Below are 20,611 nucleotides of genomic sequence, written 5' to 3'. Positions count from 1 at the left end.
CAGTATTGGTGTCGAGCGTGTCGCAGACATAATCCGCCACACATCATGCATCGGGAGCACTTGATGCTTCTCAATCCGATCGGGACAACCGCTCCACTTGCCCGTCAAAGAAAAGTCTGACCGGAGACTTTTGATCGACGCACAGGCCAAGATATAATGTTTCAAAGGGTGCTCGATACTGCCACCTGGGTGGATGCGGCCGGTATTGCACTTTGGCATTCTCAGGATGATTCCCCATGTTAACCCCGAGTCTGTGTGCCTGTAATGAATGGAAATATTGAATAAAAGAAATAACGATGTAAACCTGACTACCGGTATACTCGGGTTTTTCGGGGGTCCTGGCCCTCAACGCATGGCGAGATAACCCGACTATCATCGGGTCTGGCGCTGATTGAGTTAAGGGAATGGATGCATCAGAAACAGAGAAAAGTGTCACTTTTTTTGCAAATAAAATTTTTGTAATGTTTACAATGTTTAATGTTTTGTAAATTACTTGGTAGTAAAATGGATCAAATGAGTAATCTGAATCCATAACAAAAAGTTTGAACAAATAAAACTGGATTTGAGAAGAAAATTAAGAAATGTTTTAACAAGACCCTATGGATCCATGGATTCCTACATTGGTATTTAGGTATTTGGCTGATACATTACCAGGCTGAAATAGGGTGTCAGTATCTGGACACCCTATACCTAAAACCCTACAAGAGCCATGGTTTTCAACATTTCTGACACATAGAAAGATGTTATATCTCTCTAATGGAGAAAACAGTCTATATTTAAGTCTATTGTCCAGAAAAACGAATGGATCGAGTCGGTACTCTGTATCGGATAATACTTAAAGTTGACTCAGAATTGATATTGGCGGTGAAAAGGTGGTATGGGTGCATCGCTGGCCCTATAGGCCTATCTGTTGCACTTCATTCCAAAGAATAGATCATGTCACAGCTGCTCTGAAACGCCTTTAGCTAAATATTCCTTGCATATGTTATTAACGTTTTTAAGTGACAAGTATTTATGGTTGTAGCACATTATGCAAAGGCGTGCCGCTAACGCTCATTTACATGCGGACAGTAATCCACCTCTGACTGCTAAATAAATTATTCTCAGAGTTACCTCAAAGAGTGAATTATTAGTGTGATAACTGCAAATTGCAGTCCATAGACTACTACAGCCAGGCATTGTATTGCCTATAGCTAGACATGGGTGAATCTCTTAAACCAAAACTGCAGTCATTGGTCATCAAACTTTTGCTCATAGGAATTATGGTTTTCAGACTATTGATTTATTTTTGCATTGAGAGCCTCATGCATCATTTAGCCTTCGTTTCACTCCTCATAGATGAATAGACCGTGGGAAGAATAAATTTTTTTGTAATTTCTTTTTAAACATGTTGCCACTGGTGCAGAAAGTGAAGCCAGTTCAATAATTACCATAATGTGCCTTAATTACCAATAAGTGCCCTTATATCCTTTATGATGTGAGGTCTTTTGTATAATTATTTAGGGTCATCGTAAAATTTGAACTGCAGTGGTGTAAAACACACCACATACACTTTGTTCTTCATGGCTGCTAGTGTTACTATTGTTGGTGTGAGATCAAATATGGGGGTTGAGTGATAATTGGCAGGCAGCAAAGTCGCCATAGGGGATGTCGCAATTCCTCACAGAGCGTAAACAGGCTTGTGGTTCATACTTGGCTCTAAACACGAGATCAGTCAACCTCAGTGCAAAGACTGCCTGCCGCAGTGTTTAATATGTCAAAACATTTCTTCATCCTGCTCAACGTGTCAAAGTGTCACTTTTCATTTGAGGCACCTGTTCACAGGTCGAAGAGGGTATTGTCTCTGCGTACGAGACGGTTCCAGCCATCTGGTTCTTTACAGCCTTTCTCATGCAGGGAAACACTTTACTCCAATCCCTAATTCCCAAACTTCCGACCCAGCACGGTGGAACCCGTAAAACACTCCTTTAATGGACTTTTTCAATTGGGCACACAGACCAGAACAAACACTTGCATTCATGGTGCTCCAAAATGCTAATGCAGCAAGGCCCTGACACTTTTTAAAGGGGTATGCCTGTCATGGGCCTTGTGTAAGACACTAGGGAGGCCATCACTCGCACAAGGTGCTGTGCCTATAGTAGCTATCCCAAGCTTGTTACAATTTAGACCCACCGGCATTGTTAGGGTCTTCCCAAGCGCCATTAGCTCCAGGTCACTCCACAGCGTTAGTATGAACAGAGGACACACATACAGGTTCAAGTAGCCTGATGCCAAGAAGGAAATTGGAAATTAATTTCCAGAAGTCTACATTTTACAACCCATCACTGGCACCGGATTGTACCATGTAGTAGTGAGGTTGACATGAAGGATTGCACAATGTTGTTTTATTGGATTCTATTATATGTTGTACTACTGTATTGCACATCGTTGCGGGCAAGACCACCCGCATTTCATTGTATACTTGTAAGCCGTGACAAATAAAACTCTTGACTTGACTTGACTTGATGTAGTAGTGCGGTTGACATGGAGGATTGTACCATGTAGTAGTGAGGTTGACATGAAGGATTGTACCATGTAGTAGTGAGGTTGACATGAAGGATTGTACCACATAGTAGTGAGGTTGACATGAAGGATTGTACCACATAGTAGTGAGGTTGACATGAAGGATTGTACCATGTAGTGAGGTTGACATGAAGGATTGTACCACATAGTAGTGAGGTTGACATGAAGGATTGTACCACGTAGTAGTGAGGTTGACATGAAGGATTGTACCATGTAGTAGTGAGGTTGACATGAAGGATTGTACCAGATAGTAATGAGGTTGACATGAAGGATTGTACCATGTAGTGGGGTTGACATGAAGGATTGTACCATGTAGTGGGTTTGACATGACGGATTGTACCATGTAGTGGGGTTGACATGAAGGGAACGTTTATTCTAATGAAAGTATACAAATTGAAAAAAAAAAACAGCACATATTTACAACCCGGCTCACCAGTTGAGCAGTTTCCTTAGTCTTTTTTGACAAAAAATGGACGGTATAAACGGTATACGGTATAAACTGTATGAATTTGCGCTACGGTATGGATTTTTACTATACCTTGTGACCGGTAGACTGGAGCAGCTAGTCACAGCAGTAGTAATGACGTTAACGTTACTTGACGATTCACTCGACGTTTGCAGTGGTCGTTGCATAGTGCCATATAGTTTTGGCATTTCAATTTGGCTAAGGAGGCTGAAAGGAGACTTGCTTTAGCGCAGCAACGGGCTAACGTTAGCCGCTAAGCTAACATTCTAACATGACTCCGCGGTAGGAAAGGGGGGGGGGGGGGGGGGGGTTATATTGACGAGGCTTGACAACAGAGGTTCAAAGGTTCAAAGAACTTCACATTTATTGGCTATTCGTTTCTTTATATCGCTTTATCAGCAGGCATGATCAGCGGGAACAATCGACTGAGCACTCACTCTGATAGACTGGCTGACTGTCTGATTTAGCTATGAAGAAAAGTAAAGTTAGTATTGCTTCATATTTTCGACGCGTTCGACCTCCTATAGTGAGCCGAACTGAACTGAACTCAGACACACGGAGAGAGCTGCGGCGTCTGCTGCGCCTCCTCCCTCCCGCACCCGTGGCTGTTGTAAACACTAGTCTAGTGTGACACTGGGACCTCGGTGAGCCGGCTAGCTACTGATAGCTATCAACAAATGCTCCAGTAAGTCTAGTAGTGCATGATAGCTCGCGTTAGCTTACTGTTCAAAACGAAACGTCCCATTAAACTAAATAGTTCAGATAGCTCCTGATATCAATGTCTTATAACACTGAGTCGATGCGTATTCGAGCTGAGGGCACGCTGAATATAGTCAATAGGGTCCAGCTGCAGCGCCGGAGAATCCTGGCCGTAGCTGGAGGCTACAGTATAGGGTCCAGCTGCAGCTCCGGGGAATCCTGGCCGCCTGTAGCTGGAGGTACACACAGACAGTGGAGCTGGTTGCATATAGCGAGCATTTAGACTTGTTGCGTGGTGGCGATGTCTCGCAGATAATACAACTACAAGTATGATTATATAATATATATATTTTATTAAAAAAAATAAAATTATATAAATTTTCTTTTCTTTTTTTTTTAAATCAAAAACAATCGATATAAATAATGGTAAAATTGTTATTTAAAAATTTGCCCCTAAAAAATATTTTTTGCCCCAAAATTTCTCATTTAGGGGCAAGTGTGCCCCTAGTGAAAAAGCTTAGCGTACAGCCCTGCACTGGAGTGTCTGGAAGATGATGATCATTCTGACCTTCAACGGCTTTTTCGTATTAGGAGCTCACGCCGCTGACATGCTCCCCAGCTACAGTCCTCCTTGCTGCGGCTGGATGGGGTTGCCCTCCGGCCACACAGCTGGACTGTGGGAAGCACCGACTGTTGTGAGAAGCGGTTGTTTCCAGGATGGGGTACGTACTGTTTTGCTTGCGAGCTCTGGTTGTTGTTGATGTTAGCTGACAATTTACGAAACGCCGACTCCAGGCTGGGGTCCTCTGCTCGGCTTAAACGGCGGTCGGAGGATCTTGGTCTGACGCCCATGATGGTCAATCTTAGGGATGCCCCGATCACGTTTTTTGCCACCGATACCGATCACCGATCGTCGTGAGCCATATCGGCCGATACCGATCCGATACCGATCGTTTTTGATTAACACTTTGACTGCCTAAAAACGCTTTACAGCGTCATTGCTGGCCATGCTAAAGTTGCCGGGGGACGCTGTACAGCGTCCTTATATCAATATTTCAAAAATCTGGAATCGGATTCATATTCCCCCTCCGCTGGCCTGAGATTCACCAGCAGGACCCACTGAGCTCTCTGGCGGTTCAGGAGCGCCATCTGGTGGCCGATCGGCGCAAGCGCTTAACAGGAAGCGCAGTAGAGGTTGTGCTAGATGTCCGTATTGCTTCCGGCCACTCGGGATAGGTTCCGGCACTCTAGCTCGTCACTCTACATAGCGATCGATTGCCAATAACTCGATAAACAACATGATTTGGACGTATATACCATTATACAAGCTGGAGATGGACCGGGTAATAATATATCCCATAATGATAAAATGTCTACTCGACGATGATCGCCCAACGGCGCGCGGAGACTGGGGTGAGTTTCAGCGTGTAACGTTACCATCTTCGATACTAACTGCTTTTATCAACATTTGACCCACATTAGATGATTGGTATAACGCTGCCCACGGAATTATAAACGCCCCCTCGCCCATCCGGTCAACATCAGATGACGTGTAGTAACTTCTAGAAGTACGTCTAGTTGGAATTTTTTATATCGCGCTGATTGCCATCAAACTGTATTTCATCATCAATATAATGCATTTGGGGCTATATATCACGTTCTGGAGAAAGTTGCAGAAAGAGATGAAAACATACTTATACATTAGACCATACTTTACTATGAATATGTGAATGAAAAAGTTTAACGTTGCTACACAATGAACAATACATATAGGACTTTGAATGGGCCCTAATAATGGCAATGTAGCAATAGAATTTAAAAAGTTATAGCCCTGCAAAGAAGGGGACTTTCTCCATAGACAAATAGCGCTGGCAATCTATGGTATATCATTAATTTAACCCAAGGCAACCAAAGTGTTAAAAAGAAATTAAAAATTATTTTATATAAAAAGTTTTTTTTTTTTTTTTTTTTTTATAAAATATATATATTATATAATTAGACTTGTACTTGTATTATCTGCGAGACATCGCCACCACGCAACAAGTCAAAATGCTCGCTATCTGCAAACAGCTCCACTGTCTATGTGTACTCTAGTAGCCTCCAGCTCCAAAAAGGATTCTCCGGCGCTGCAGCGGGACCCTATTGGTAACGTTATGCTTTGGTCATTTCACATTCAGCAAGCCCTCAGCTCGAATACGCATTCAATCAATGTTATAAGAAATTGATATCAGGAGCTATCTGTAGCTACTGCTAGCCGGCTAGATGACGTTAAGACAACTATTTAGTTCAATGGGACATTTCGTTTTGAACAGTGAACTAACATCAGCTAACGCAAGCTAACGCAAGCTAACGGAGGTATGAACATGAACTACTAGACTTTCTGGATCATTTGTTGATATCAGGAGCTATCGGTAGCTAGCCGGCTAAATACCGTTAGACAATGCCTACTAAACGTGAATAGTTGACTGGGTAATTTTGTTTAAACAGTAACGATAGCTAGGTAGCTAACGTTAGCGCAGGTCGAATGCAGTGCACTACAGACTCGAGCAGAGGAGCCGCACCTCTTTGTTTACAAACTCTACACGGGGGCGGGCGGGGCTAGGGAGGAGGAGCAGCGGCAGTTTGCAGGTCGTGTGTGTCTGAGACAGACAGCGAGTGAGAGCTTCGCTTGATCGGTTTCCGCTATCGGCGAATATGACTAATTATCGGAATTCACAGATTGCATATTTATACTGAGTATCGGCCGATAACGATCGGTGGCCGATCGATCGGGGCATCCCTAGATCAGAACATAGGTAGAGGGGTCTCACGCCCTTGGGGTGGGCCACTGAGCACGGTCCAAATGGGACCGTCTGGGTGGCGCCCTCTTTTCATGTTTTAGATCGACACGCATACCTACCCCCTCTTCTGGAGTGGGCATGTCGGCGTGGTTAGGACACGGGACTGGTCTGGTCGCGCTGGTCCAGGTCAGTTAAACCCGTTGTCCGCCGGGGATGCAGATCTGCGGTTTTGGTACCCTGAGGGACTTGTGCTTTTTTCGGAGGGAAAAATGCCGGGTCGGCCCGGGTGTCACAGGGTTAGGCGTTTTGGAGACCCTTTGTTGGGTACTCTTTTGTACCTGGCACTATCATAAGGGGCTGGTTCTCTTTTCTTCACTCCTCTCTCACGCATGGCGAAGGCTGTTGGGGTGGTCTTCTGGACCTCCTCTGGTAACCCTGTGTGCTTCCCGAGCCGCCGGGCCCGGTCCGAAGTAAAGTTTCGTTGATACCGTAGGCCTGGGATAACCCTTTTTTTTGAGGGGTTATAGGAACAACCACCGTCTGTACCGAGAGGGTAGTTGATTCCCTGGTATGTTGGAGCAGTGTCAACTCCCGGGTTGCCCGGTTGAGTGTGCCCCTGCACGTTCATGACGTCTGCCAATCATGTCAGCCTTCTCTGCCTCGACCCCTCTGGGTGGGTTTTTTTTGATGGAGGCTTTGTCATGGTGATCAACAATGCCAGCATACGCCCCTTCCGCTGGGGGGGCTGTTTTCAGCTGACTCCTTTGGCGCCTGTCTCGTCCGCAGTGCTCCAGGCTCAGGTTACAGCCTGCTGCCTGGTTTCCCCGGTGCGCTGCCTGCTTCCGTTGGTTAACCTTTTGTGTGCTTACGGCCATGCTGACTGCCTGTTCTGCAGGGTCAGTGTGCCAGGCGGTGTGCTATTGGGGGGAAAGGGCCCGCTCTTGGAGGGGCCTTATCCGAATACGCTGGTGATGTGGGGGGCGGTGTCACTAAGTGACCGCCTGGTGGGGTCTTGATGCTTGGCGTCATTGACCTCTCCGGGCCCCCTTTTTCCAGGGGATCCAGTCCCTTCGGTGGGTCTGGGTCTTCCTTCGCGCTCCGCTGCTACAGCCTTGCCACGGGGTTGGGTTGCTTTTGACCCCGTGATTTTGGGGGCAGTAACGAGGTTTGTTCCTTCCGTTCGTTCCCGGGTGGCATGCGGGTTGTGCGTGTGTGTAGTCGTGGGGTCAAGCCACGGTCTGCTCACCCTGTGCGTTGAGTTGCTTGAGTTCCTCTTCGCACGGTCGGATCCGTCTCCCTCCCGTAAGCCTCCAATAGGGGGGGTATCCTCCATTAGGGAGGGTCGGGGGGCTCGGTCCTCCCCGGTCTGATGGTTGTGGGGGGCCTCAGCGGGGTACATTTGTCGAGCTATGGCTCCCGCTCAGCTCCTGTTATGCAACTGGTGCTGAGCGTAAGCCATAACGAAATAGAACGTACGGTTATGTATTTAACCAAGTTCTATGAGTTATGGTGACGCTCAGCACCAGGACGCCGCTGCGGCCCTTGATCTTTCATTGTGGTGAAATTTGTTGGGAAGGAGATGAGTGTGTGGCCCCACCCCTGCTTATGTAGGCAGAGCAGATGGGGGTGTGGTCAGACGGATGTTGGTATGTAAAGGTACATTTTGAAATGTATTCAGTGCATATCCACTGAAGCGAGATATTATGCAACTGGTGCTGAGCGTCACCATAACTCATAGAACTTGGTTATATACATAACCTTAAATTTTTCAGGGATGGAAGTAACTTGAGAAAAGGTTTTGCATTATTCTATTGCAGTTTTGCACAATAAATGTTCTTAAAATACCTCTGTACTATGTGAAATATGTCCTAGTAATACAAGAGTACAGTAATAGCTGCCATACCAGTGTGTTACCCCGTCAGAAGCATTTATATAGACATTTTAAGATAAATTAATATACCGTGATATATACCGTTACCGTCTATGCTTCAAATTATACCGTGATATACATTTTAGACCATATCCAGCCCTATTGGTTCTTAGGTTGCCTGTGGTGGTGACAGGCTGTAGTAGGCAAAATACACACTCTGGCAGCAGAAACTACTGTGTACGCAAGGCAGGAACATTGTTTAGTGTTTCCCCTAGATGCCCTTTCATTTGGGGGAGGCCTCCCGAAGCTGGTGGGCTTGTTTCAGACAAACAGCAGAAATAGTTTTAGTGCATGGTATATGTAAATAATACAATTGTATTTGTAATATCATGTAATAAAATGGTCTCATGTAAATACAATATGGGAAATATTATATTATATTTATTCAAATCCAATATTAAAACTATTAACTTTTTTGTAACACACAAGATTATTCAAACTAGCAATACCACCATCCTCAAAATGCATCTCCAATATTATTTATTATTATTTTGTGCTACACAGGCTCAATGGCTGCCATTCATTGGCACCAGGCACACATCACACTACACAATGGCTGAAAGGCTCAGGATAAAGGAATTGATATCAGCCAATTAAGGGGGAGGGATGATTAGGTAGCATTTGGCCAGGATTCTTATCTTGCAATAGGCGCCCTGGGTTCTTTGACCGAATTCAGTTGGGACCTTGGTTTGATATCTGCCATAGAGATATCTGCCGTAGAGATATCTGCCATAGAGATATCTGCTGTAGAGATATCTGCCATAGAGATATCTGACGTAGAGATATCTGCCGTAGAGATATCTGCCAGCCATAGAGATATCTGCTGTAGAGATATCTGCCATAGAGATATCTGCCGTAGAGATATCTGCCGTAGCTCCAACCCAATGGAGCTGAATGTAGTTTGGTAGTGTAGTGGGTGTAGTTTGGTAGAAAATAGTTCCCTCATGAAACTGCTCACAACAAGGTCTGTGGATTATCTTCAGTAACCGGGTCATGATTTCTGGAAAGAGACATTTCTCTTGAGTTTTTCAAATACATATTTTGGTGTTTTGAGCACCACAAGCCGAGTGCCATTTAGCCCCATTGTATTGGAGTAAAGGTAGATATCTTTATGGCACATATCTCCAAAACTAGGCAAATCACACTGAAACAATCTGAATGGATAGACAGCACTCCGGGAAAGGTGGAATTATTATATTATATATAATATATTTTATTTTAGGTGAACTGCCTCTTTAACTTCATGTTTGTTGGGCTGTCTAGCTACAGTATTACATTAGTGGTAGTTAGTAAACCAATTAACGCTTGGTCCGAACAGTTCAGACTGGAGATTAAGCACTTCCAATGATTAGCAGCTATTGTCACAAGGATATCATCCCTGCTGCAACAGGCTGTCACTGTTCTCTCACTAGCGGGGCTAAAAATAAATAAGCTAGTGTGCGTTGCACAGCAACAACCATCTCACAGTCAGGAGGATATATTTCCTTGTATAACTTGTTTATTCAATTATCAATAGAAACTTCAAATTGGAGTGTGTTTATAATTTTGGTGACCGTTTCATAAAAGCAATAACTCATGACAGGCTGTGATAGTGACTCACATACGTGAATCTGTTGTTTTTCTCACAACTAGCTTTTCAGTAGGCTAATTAGGCTAATTGCGTTGCATATTGCCAGTTACAATCCCAGAGTGCACCGCGGAAAGCCTTGTCTGTTATCGGCGGGAGGGTTTTTCTGTCAGTCCATGTCAGAGCTTGCTGTAGATTTAATGATATTTGCGGAATGCGTGTGGAATGCGTGCGGGACTGTGAAGTGTGGATGACTCAGGAGCCTTATTCTCTTGACACGATACAGCGACGCTCGTCACGATTAGGTGGACGAGTCATCCATTCTTGATGGTTCTGCGTAAATGTTAATACCAGGAGTGGGTAATTTGTTCGATCTTAACAAGAGGGGCTGGTTGCCAGGTAAACTGTTGTTGTAGTTCACTTGTCCCTAAAATCTCTAGCTTATGGGGGTTCACTGTCGGCGCAGATTTTAGTCCCTTTTTATCTCACCTGAAATTGGCCCCTGAATAACTCTTTCCTTTCATTTGATTGTTTGTAGAACACTAATTCATGAAAACGCACTACCTAAGTAATGATCAAAGCTTGCTGTTGTGCCTCCAAATGCAGAGCATTAAAGGTGATTACCGAAGATCTCCGATGTTTTCATACGCCCGGATTGTGAATAACGCTGTTTAGCGTCAAAATCACTTATGGGATTGGCGCTGCGGCTCGCACCCTTTCATCCGGTCAAATAATAGTTAAGGCGGCGGTGAGATTACTCTCAAGTATCGCTTCCCGCCGACGCCGTGGGTTGAGAAGAAAAGCGCCGACTGCAGGTGCGAGCCTGTCGAAGAAAGGAACTGTATCTGTTTTCAAAATGACAGGAGGACAGGCCTATTGTCTTCCTTTTGTATTCAGTGAGGAATGACAGCTCCAAAGTCAGTTTTTGGTGTAAGAGGGACGGTGGGGAGGGAACACAGGGGAAGTGGGTGTGTGTGTGTGTGTGTGTGTGTGTGTGTGTGTGTGTGTGTGTGTGTGTGTGTGTGTGTGTGTGAGTGTGAGTGTGAGTGTGAGTGTGAGTGTGAGTGTGTGTGTGTGTGTGTGTGTGTGTGTGTGTGTGTGTGTGCGTGTGCGTGTGTTTGCGTGCGTGCGTGTGTGTGTGAGAGGGTGTGTGTGTAGTTGCTACAAGACTGGGCAGGCCTCACCCATTGAGATGTTTTATTTTTGTCTGAGGATCCTTAGTTAACACTAATCCTCAGGAGAGAGCGATGCACCAGCTGTTAACTCTAAACCTGAATAAATTGTATTTGTCATGACAGTCTCAAGGGCGTGGGTCTCTCTCTCTCTCTTTCTCTCTCTCTCTCTCTCTCTCTCTCTCTCTCTCTCTCTCTCTCTCTCTCTCTCTCTCTCTCTCTCTCTCTCTCTCTCTCTCTCTCTCTCTCTCTTTGTGTCTGTCTCTCTGTCTGTCTCTCACTCTCCCTCTTTCTCTCCATATCTCTCTCCCTCTCTCTCATCTCTTTCTTTTACTGGTGAAAAGAATGAGAGTGAGATGACAGAAGAAGGGGGCAGCCGCTGTCTGGGTGTCAACAGGTGTATTCACGCGGAGCAGCACTCATCACCACCAGGCTCACCTTTTCTCCTACGGACGGAGAAAGTGAACCACTCTCTGTTCAGAGATTTTTAATTGGGATCACGGTCACGGTATCTTTTACATGCCGTTGCATTCTTCACAGTAACCACTCAAGATCTAGAATATATAGTGTCAAATGCTGCTGTTACAGTGTGTCACAATGATTATGTGCTGCTGTTATAGTCAGTCACAATGATTATGTGCTGCTGCGATAATGGAATAATCATGTGATCACAATTATACGAGATAATCGCAACTATTTTGTATTTGTAACTAAACACTAGCTTAGAGCAGACTGTAGCGCACAGTATTTCTGCTGAAGTCATACTAGTCCTTTATCTCTCTCTTTCTCTCTCTCTCTGCACCAGCAGTGGTGATGAATGTGTTAGAAGGGCCAACTAAGGTGTGAAGAGGCCTGCTGGTGGGCACTTGCGGGGAGGAAGCAGAGTGTGACTGTCACCCTCTACTCTCTCTCTCTATCTCTCATCCTCTCTGTCTCTCTCTCTCTCTCTTTCTCCCTCTCTGCTGCTCCTGCTAATTTATCTTCTGAATGTCTCTCATCGCTGCCAGGGGATGTTTTTTCCACAGAGTGAAGCAACCGCTCTGTCTGTGGCTGTGTGCTGTTCTTTTGATTAAATGATACATTTTTAATAAAAATGTTATATCCCCAGCATCTTATATTAACTTAATTAATCCCTGTGTTTGTTTGTTGTTGTGAAGCAGAGAACTCTTGCTGAAAGGTCAATAAATATTTAGTGGTAGGGAAATGCCCAAACTCTGGAGACGGCGTTGTGCTGATGGTGAAAATGCAGCGGCTTGCCAAACCTTCTGGATGCCAGACGAGCTCCCATTTAGTAGCAGTTCCTCGCGTGGCTCCGTGCAGCACGCTGAGCGCTAACCACTCACCACTCACCACTTGCCACTTAACCCCTGACTGTGTGAGCTTGTCTACACACGCACGCACACAAACGAGTGACGTGCCTCCACCAAAATAGGCTCCCACACATAATGCATGCTCTCTCTGCAGATTAATTCGTGCTGGAGGTCAAGTGGATGAAATGGAATGACTATTCTGGTGGTGTTGGAATATGGTGACAATAGTGGCAAGCGGGTCAATATGTTGTGGTGACCTCAGAACCTTTTTCACGCTACTACGCACTCCGATCTAACTGCCAAACCCAATCAGCTCTGAAGCACGACCACAAGTTCAACCCACATCCAAACAAATCAATACCTTCATCATCTGCAGGGACATATCAACCGGTGGCCCGTCGACAGGGGGAAAAAAGACAAACAAATAGTTTCTATCAGACCACACTGGAGGCAGACGTATGTCCACGCGTCTCCCTGCTTTGCAATGTTTTGATTGGACTCTCCTTCAAAGGACTTTGAAATGTGAGACATGCTCCCGCATGTTTTTCATCGTAGTGGTAGCATGCTCGTCGAGGAAGTCGAGCAACCCATTGCCTTCACTGGAAGTGAAGTTTCTTCCGTCACTGGAAGCGAAGTCTCTTCCGTCACTGGAAGCGAAGTCTCTTCCGTCACTGGAAGTGAAGTCTCTTCCGTCACTGGAAGTGAAGTCTCTTCCTTCACTGGAAGTGAAGTCTCTTCCTTCACTGGAAGTACAGGTTTTTGTGGTGCATGTGTTGTTTTTTTTAGGTTGTGTGACAGCTCAGGGCTGTCAGGGGCTGGTTGTTTTGTTGGTGTGGATTCCAGGGCGAGATGATTATTAGCTTACTGAGGCAGGCACTCAGAGAGAGAGAGAGAGAGAGAGAGAGAGAGAGAGAGAGAGAGAGAGAGAGAGAGAGAGAGAGAGAGAGAGAGAGAGAGAGAGAGAAGAGAGAAAGAGAGAAAGAGAGAGAGAGAGAGAGAGAGAGAGAGAGAGAGAGACATGTTACAGCACTGACAGGTACAAATCAAAAGAAGTGCTCACCTTAAGGTAAGGTCATAATTCTATTTCGACCTTCAATCATGTGTGTCAACAGAGACTGCTGCAAGAGACTATAGTGGGACTATAGGGTCTATAGTGACATGACTGGTACAGTAGTTGTAAAAGAGAATGTGTATTCTTTACACACTTTACTAATAACCAATAGGCCTGCGAAATGTTGCCAGATTTAGCTTAGCCATTCTCCACACTTGCTAACAGCTATACACAGTTGAAGTGGGTTAGCCGACTACATGAGTCAAATGTGCCGATCCCAATATGGATGTGATTAAGGACATGGCAGAGACAGGGACGTGTATGGAGTGATTCAGTGATATAACTGGTATGTGCTCCGTAGCTCTGCATGTAGGTCTATTATTCATTATTTACCTGTGTGGTGTAGCCTACAACCACAGATACTGAAGTTGCGGAACAACGTTGTAAACCAGGCGAGCCGAACCTGTCAAGATAACCAAAGGCGTTCATTCGTTATTACCATCAGGTTTAAGATGGCATGATAACGTAGATGGAAGGATAACATTGATGGATTTTGATCCTCAAAGAGTAATAGTCGAAGCTATACATTAGGTGAAGATACCGCCGGTCAAGACAGATTCCTAGATAGTGTCTACTTTGTCACCGTCTTGTGTGTGCGACATACAGAGAGCAGGCTGACAAGGCACTCGAGACATAACATCCACATGAAGACACGCACATACCATTCAACAGATGGACGAGACGGAGAGACACACACGCAGACGGAGAGACACACACGCAGACAGCCGTACTCAAAGGCTCTACTCATCCATGACAGGTTTTGATGAGCGCTTCTTTACCTGACTCGGTCGACCAAACTAAAACCCTTTGAAATTCCCGAGCAGTGGATTAGGAACCAGTTTTAATAGGCTGCACAGCATATCTCGGCCGGACGGAACACATGCTTGAGAGCGTTTCTGGAGCACTCCAGAGAAACATGCTTAATTATGGATTCTCCCTTATCATGTCTTTTAGTGACTTTCTGAATTTTAAGACAGAGAAAAACCTGAGTAGCCAAACTCGTTCGACTCGACGATTATAGGCTTATGAGGACTACTTTGCATAAAGCAAACTAGAAATGGGCGAGCTTTTTTGTGTGCATAAGACAACAAGTGGTGTTTGTTTGCGAGTGGAAGTGTGTTTGCCGGCCTCCGGCAACGACTGATGTTTCATCAACACTGTCATTCACTACCTGTGTTGACAGAGCATCTGGTTTTGGTCAGAATACATTTGCCAGCTGGGAGGTATTTTAAGATATACAGTCATGGATAAAGGTGTTTGTATCAGTGTGTGTGAACTATGCCAAGTCATTTTGAGGAGGGGGTTGTTGAAGGCAATCTTTAGTGACCCAAACTATACTACTACTATTGGTACTAATTGACTTTAAATAACGGTATTTTAAAGAAGTTGCAATGGAAATAGGACAATAATAGACTATGTTGAATGGAGTACCACCGTGACAACTGTACTACATTAAACTACATCAAAAACACTGTAGTTTGTGCTGGAAGAAACTAATACAGTCGAACAAATATTTGTATATGATATTTTGGCTATGTCGTCGAATCCTATGTGTGTTTGTGTGCGTGCATGTGTGTGTGTGACGTTAATACATAATGTTGAGTGGATGAATACCTAGCAGAAGATGGTGCTATTGACCTGTATATCAAACCCTGCAATCTTTTCTTGATCCTCCAATCACAACTGTTATATACACTATCTAGTTGCATAACACTTCCTGAAATCTGCTTTGGATAATGATTTGGGATTGGTATATACAAAAGGCTGGGACACTATTAAAGTTAACAAAAGCAATCAAATGTAGGTAAATTATGCAAAGATGGCACATTTGACACAAAGAAAAACATTAAAAAAATATATATAGAGGCGGCTAAGTGGTGCAGTGGGCAAGGCGCTCGCCACTAATGCCGGAGATGCTGGGTTCGAGCCCAGCTCTCGGCATTGCTACCAGCTTGGCTGGTCGTTCATACTAACGCAATTGGCTGTGTTAGGGGTGGGAAGCTGGTGGGTGGGGATCGGACGTTGTGGACAGCGACTCCTACAGGTCGGTTGGTGCGCCTGCGCAGCAGAATCAGGAAGCAACGGGGGCGGCGTGTCCCTCCCACGCAGACCCTCGCCGCTGAGAGATCGCGCTGTACAGGTGAAAAGATGCGACAGCTGCCTCCTCGTGTACCGCAGGGGACACGTGATGCAAGGCTTCGTCCACATTGCAGCCGGCCTGTGGGAGGCATGGCCTTAGTGTTCGAGACAGGGGAGGGTAGAATTGGACAATATGAAATTGGGATGGGAGAAAAATAGAAAATGGGAGAAAAAGTAGATAAAAAAAAAATATATATATATATTTAAATTTTTTTATTTTGATTAATTTCGATTATAATCTATTCTAACATTTTCAAATCGATGCAGTTGAATCGTCACATTAGAATCGATGCATCGTTACACCCCTAATGTATAGTCATCTTTATTTTAGTCATATTTGAGTGATGCACAATACATTGGCCGCCGATATAATATCGGCCGATATGGCAGTTTTTTTTACACATCGGTATCGGTCTGATATTAAGATTGGGCCGATATAAAAAAATTAAGAATTTTTTTATTTATGATTATGATTATTATTATTATTATTATTATTATTATTATTATTATTATTATTATTATTATTATTATTATTATTATTATTATTATTATTATTATTATTATTATTATTATTATTATTATTTTTATATATATATATTTTTTTACATGTTTTGGCCTTAAATAGTTTCAAAATATCAGTAATTTCTGAAAATAAGTTACAAAAGTAAAAAAAAAAAAGCGTTTTGGAAAATAGCTCTTTATTTGTGTTCTGAAGGTCCAGATTAATACCTAAAGTCCACGTTTATTATTTTCTATACCTTATATATTGTTTATTTGTATAAGATATATATTTACGCTGTTTATTTACCTGAGAGTATTTTTATCATTCGCCTCTTTTCATATGTCCCTTCATCGCGCCGTAGACAGCGTGAGCCCATGCACCTGTAGAGTAGAGCAGCAGGAAAACAGCTACAGCGTATTACGAGAGAGCTGGCTTGCTAGTGAGATGTAATTAAAACGTTGGTGAGCTACGAGTTGGAAACGGCAGCGTGATATAGTTTGGGAGAATTGAAGTAACATACTTCGATATAGATCTGCCGACGTGCAGATAGCAAAGGACGGTGAAGAGACTGGGCTGAGTTCGGCTGCGTTCTGGATTCAGCTAGCTACTGCGGACTGCGTGCTGGTTAGCCTTAGCATTAAAGGCTAGCTAGCTATTGAACCCGAAGTTCGGGCGTTGGACTATAGGAACCCGGTCCGTACGAGACCCCCCTATCCAGCGACGACAGGACTGTCTCCCACGGGTCTACTCTGCATCAGCCTCTGGAGTAGGAGCTCCAGAGAACATCGTCTCCGTCCTCGTCTTTCTCCCCCTGGCTATTCACCACGCCCCCCTCCATTCAGAGCTTCAACGATCTGGTACCATTAGTTTAGGACCTATAATAATTCGGACATTCGTTGCCTATAAATTGTATAATTCATTCGGACATTGTTGCATATAAATTGTATTTGTATAGGGAAATCAATGTTACATATACATACATGTGTGTTTTATGTTAAACATTAAATGTGATTATTCAACTTGGTACCCCTGTCCCCTCCCAGTTAATAGAGTGTCCACCATCTTGTGTATATTTAATATTGGTTAATTAATCATTTATTATTTGTCAAGCTCATTATTTAAATACAGTCAGGGTTGTGTAGCCCCTCAGCTACAATTTGATTATCATAAAAAAGTGTTTTCTATACAGAGATATCGACATCTGTAAATATCGGTATCGGCCAGAACAGCAATATTAATATCGGTTATCGGTATCGGCCACAATTTTCACATCGGTGCATCACTATCATATTTTATCTTATTTTATTCTTACTCTATGCACATTTTATTGTATTTATATTATTGGATGCTGCTATGGTTGAGGAACCACAACAAATTGAATTTCACTCTTTTTTTGCTGTAAGGTACTGAATGACGTAACAATAAAGGAATCTGAATCTGAAAACCCAGCCTGGGATGGGTATATTTAAGCCAGTTATGCAAATAAGTTATTGGGGTTGTTAACACATCAACTAATGTTTGTTAGAAAATGTTATCAACTTTAATTGACTGAATTTATTAAGTAATTGGGCTTGTGAACACATGAATACTGTGTATGTAATATATTTTAACTCACCTATAATGGGAACTGTTATGGTTTGTAACCGACCCCAATCGCACAACACAAGACAGGTATGAGAGTAAGCCAAAACAGGGCATTTATTTATTACATAACAAAAAGCGGCACAGTCCCTTTAAGGGAGAACACAAAAACACTAGAGTCAAAGACTATATGGAAAATGCGGCACTGTGCCTTTAAGAGGCGAACAGGCTAAGGGACTAAGGCTAAGGGCCAGGGCTAAGGACCAGGGCTAAGTGTCAGGGCCAGGACCAGGGGCACTGGAGAGGGGGACAGGGACAGAGGCCCGGAGAGGCGGGCTGGAGACAGGGACAGAGAACAGGGTTAAGGCCTTGGACAGGGCGAGGGCCAGAGCTGCTTACAGGGATGAGGACAGGGTTCCGACGGCGGAGGCCTGGCACGGGGACAGGGGCCCGACGGCGGAGGCCTGGCACGGGAACAACCTGGACGATTACACAGAGACTGTGACGTCATTTGTCGGCTTCTGTGAGGAGGAGTGTGTCCCCTCCCGCTCCAGGAAAGTCTATAACAATGACAAACCCTGGTTTACTGCCCAGCTGTGTCAGCTTAGGATTGGGAAGGAGAAGGCCAATCGGGGGTGTTCTGTCCCCACTACTATTCTCCCTGTACACCAACAGCTGCGTCTCTCTGCACCCCTCGGTCAAACTCCTGAAGTTTGCGGACGACACCACCCTGGTGGGTCTCATATCCAGGGGGGACGAGTCCGCCTACAGGAGAAAGATCGAGAGGCTGCTGAGCTGGTGCAGCTGCAACAACCTGGACCTCAACGCCCAGAAAACAGTGGAGATGGTAGTGGACTTCAGGCGGAAGGCAGTCCCCCCCACCCCGATCATTCTGGGAGGTACCCCGGTGGCCTCTGTGGAGTCCTGCCGCTTCCTCGGCATGACACTCTCCCGGGACCTAAAATGGGAGCTGAACACCATCGCTCTCAATAAAAAGGCCCGGAAGAGGATGTACTTCCTACGTCAGCTGAGGAAGTTCAGGCTGCCGAGGACCATGATGGTCCAGTTTTACACCGCCATCATCCAGTCCATCCTCACCCTCTCCATCATCACCTGGTTCCCTGCAGCCACAGTCAGAGACAAGGCCAAGCTGCTGCGGGTGATACGCTCGGCGGAGAGGGTGATCGGCTGCCCCCTTCCCTCCCTCGAGTCCCTACATTCCACCAGGGCCTTGAGGAGGGCGAGGAAGATCATGGCAGACCCCGCCCACCCGGGTCACAACCTCTTCAACATGCTCCCCCACGGCAGGCGGCTACGGCTGCCCAAGACACTAAAGTCCCGCCACAGACTGAGTTTCTTCCCCTCAGCAGCTCGCCTGGTTAACGAGTCAGGTGTCCCCCTGCTCCACCCCCCCTCTATGGCGAGCTGCTAGGGCTGGACTTCTGGACTTGAACTATGCTGCACTGTATCCATGTCCCCTACCACTACCACTGCACTTTACTGTCTTATTGTTGTCTCACTGTTCTGTCCTGTTTTGCACTTATTTATTTATCATTATTATTATTTTGTTGTTCCTATTTGTGAATAATCATGCACTGAAATGTCAAATCACGTTCCATTTGTACCTGTACAATATGGTGAATAAAGTAATCTGAATCTGAATCTGAATCTGAATCTGAACAGGGGCCCGACGGCGGAGGCCTGGCACGGGGACAGGGGCCCGACGGCGGGGGCCTGGCACGGGAACAGGGGCCCGACAGCCGGGCCTGGCACGGAGATCCTCTTCCTCCTCTTCGGATGCTGCAGACGGGCAGCGCAGAACAAAGGGGGTCCCAGGGGACCGGGATGGGAACACGCCGTCCTCCCGTGGAATACTAGGGAGCGACGACGAGCCTGGGTCCAAGGGGAACGGGATGGGCACACGCCGTCCTCCCGTGGAATACTAGGGAGCGACGACGAGCCTCACCCCCAGGAACGAGGATCACGAAGAGACGCCTTCCTCCCGTGGAATCGGGAGCGATGACGAGCCGGCTTGACGTCTGGAGTGGGAACACTGGAAAACCTCCCGTAGAGAATTAGAGAGCGAAGACGGTGTCCCACTCCAGGCAAACGGCGACAGGTGGTGATGGCTGGCACGTCGTCTCACGCCGGAGACGCGGCAGGTGATGGTAACGTACAGGATGGTAACGTACAGAACTCCATGAACACAGAGTGTACACAGATACAGATACAGAACGAACACAGAGTCCAGAACACAGAACGACCCGACAAGGACTGGAGGGGAGTCTGCAACTTATGTACTCTCCCGAGGTGATTGCAAACTCCCAACAGGTGCGTGAAGGTAGAGGATCAAGGATGTCCAAGGGTGGGGGCTGGTGAAGAGTAGAGGAGAGTAAATCATCGCAAGGGTGGGGGCTGGTGAAGAGTAGAGGAGAGTAGACAGGGAAAACACAGGAAAAAGGTCCAGGGACAGGCGAATCCTCACAGGAACAGCGTTCCCTCTGACATAGAGCATCAATATGCTTTAGGCATGGGCTAATCCAGTTCAAGGTTCCAAGCATTCCAAGCTCTGGACATGAGAAGTGAAGACTTTTGGTGCAAGTGAGCACATTATGGCTAGAAAAAGTGAAATCTTTTAGGGTAGAGGGTTAGGATTAAGGTTAAATTAACATTAACATATTAGCCTAGTATGGAATATGTGTATTACATCATCTTTATTATTCCAAATTAAAACATGGCAAAATATATCCTGATGTAGACTCTATTAGTGATGGATTTAAGCAGCTCCCAGC

At 45.2% G+C, this 20,611-nt stretch overlaps 1 protein-coding gene across 5 annotated transcripts in view; it reads left to right on the top strand.

Moving 5' to 3' along the window:
* Positions 1 to 20,611, top strand: part of LOC311243566 (neural cell adhesion molecule L1-like protein) — a 222,594-nt gene that overhangs the window by 72,494 nt on the left and 129,489 nt on the right. Inside the window, exon 1 of one of the 5 annotated variants that reach the window (XM_084332830.1) lies at positions 13,450 to 13,552. The exons of the other annotated variants lie outside the window; for them this stretch is intronic. The gene's annotated coding sequence lies outside the window, so the exon portion shown is untranslated. Of the gene's footprint in view, positions 1 to 13,449; positions 13,553 to 20,611 lie in introns of those variants that run through there. 5 annotated transcript variants of the gene reach the window in all.

This window comes from Notolepis coatsorum (genome assembly GCF_963971535.1).
Source record: "Notolepis coatsorum genome assembly, chromosome: 17".
Taxonomy (NCBI): domain Eukaryota; kingdom Metazoa; phylum Chordata; class Actinopteri; order Aulopiformes; family Paralepididae; genus Notolepis; species Notolepis coatsorum.
The sequence above is the reverse complement of the archived record's forward strand: the minus strand, read 5'-3'. Positions and strand labels throughout refer to the sequence as shown.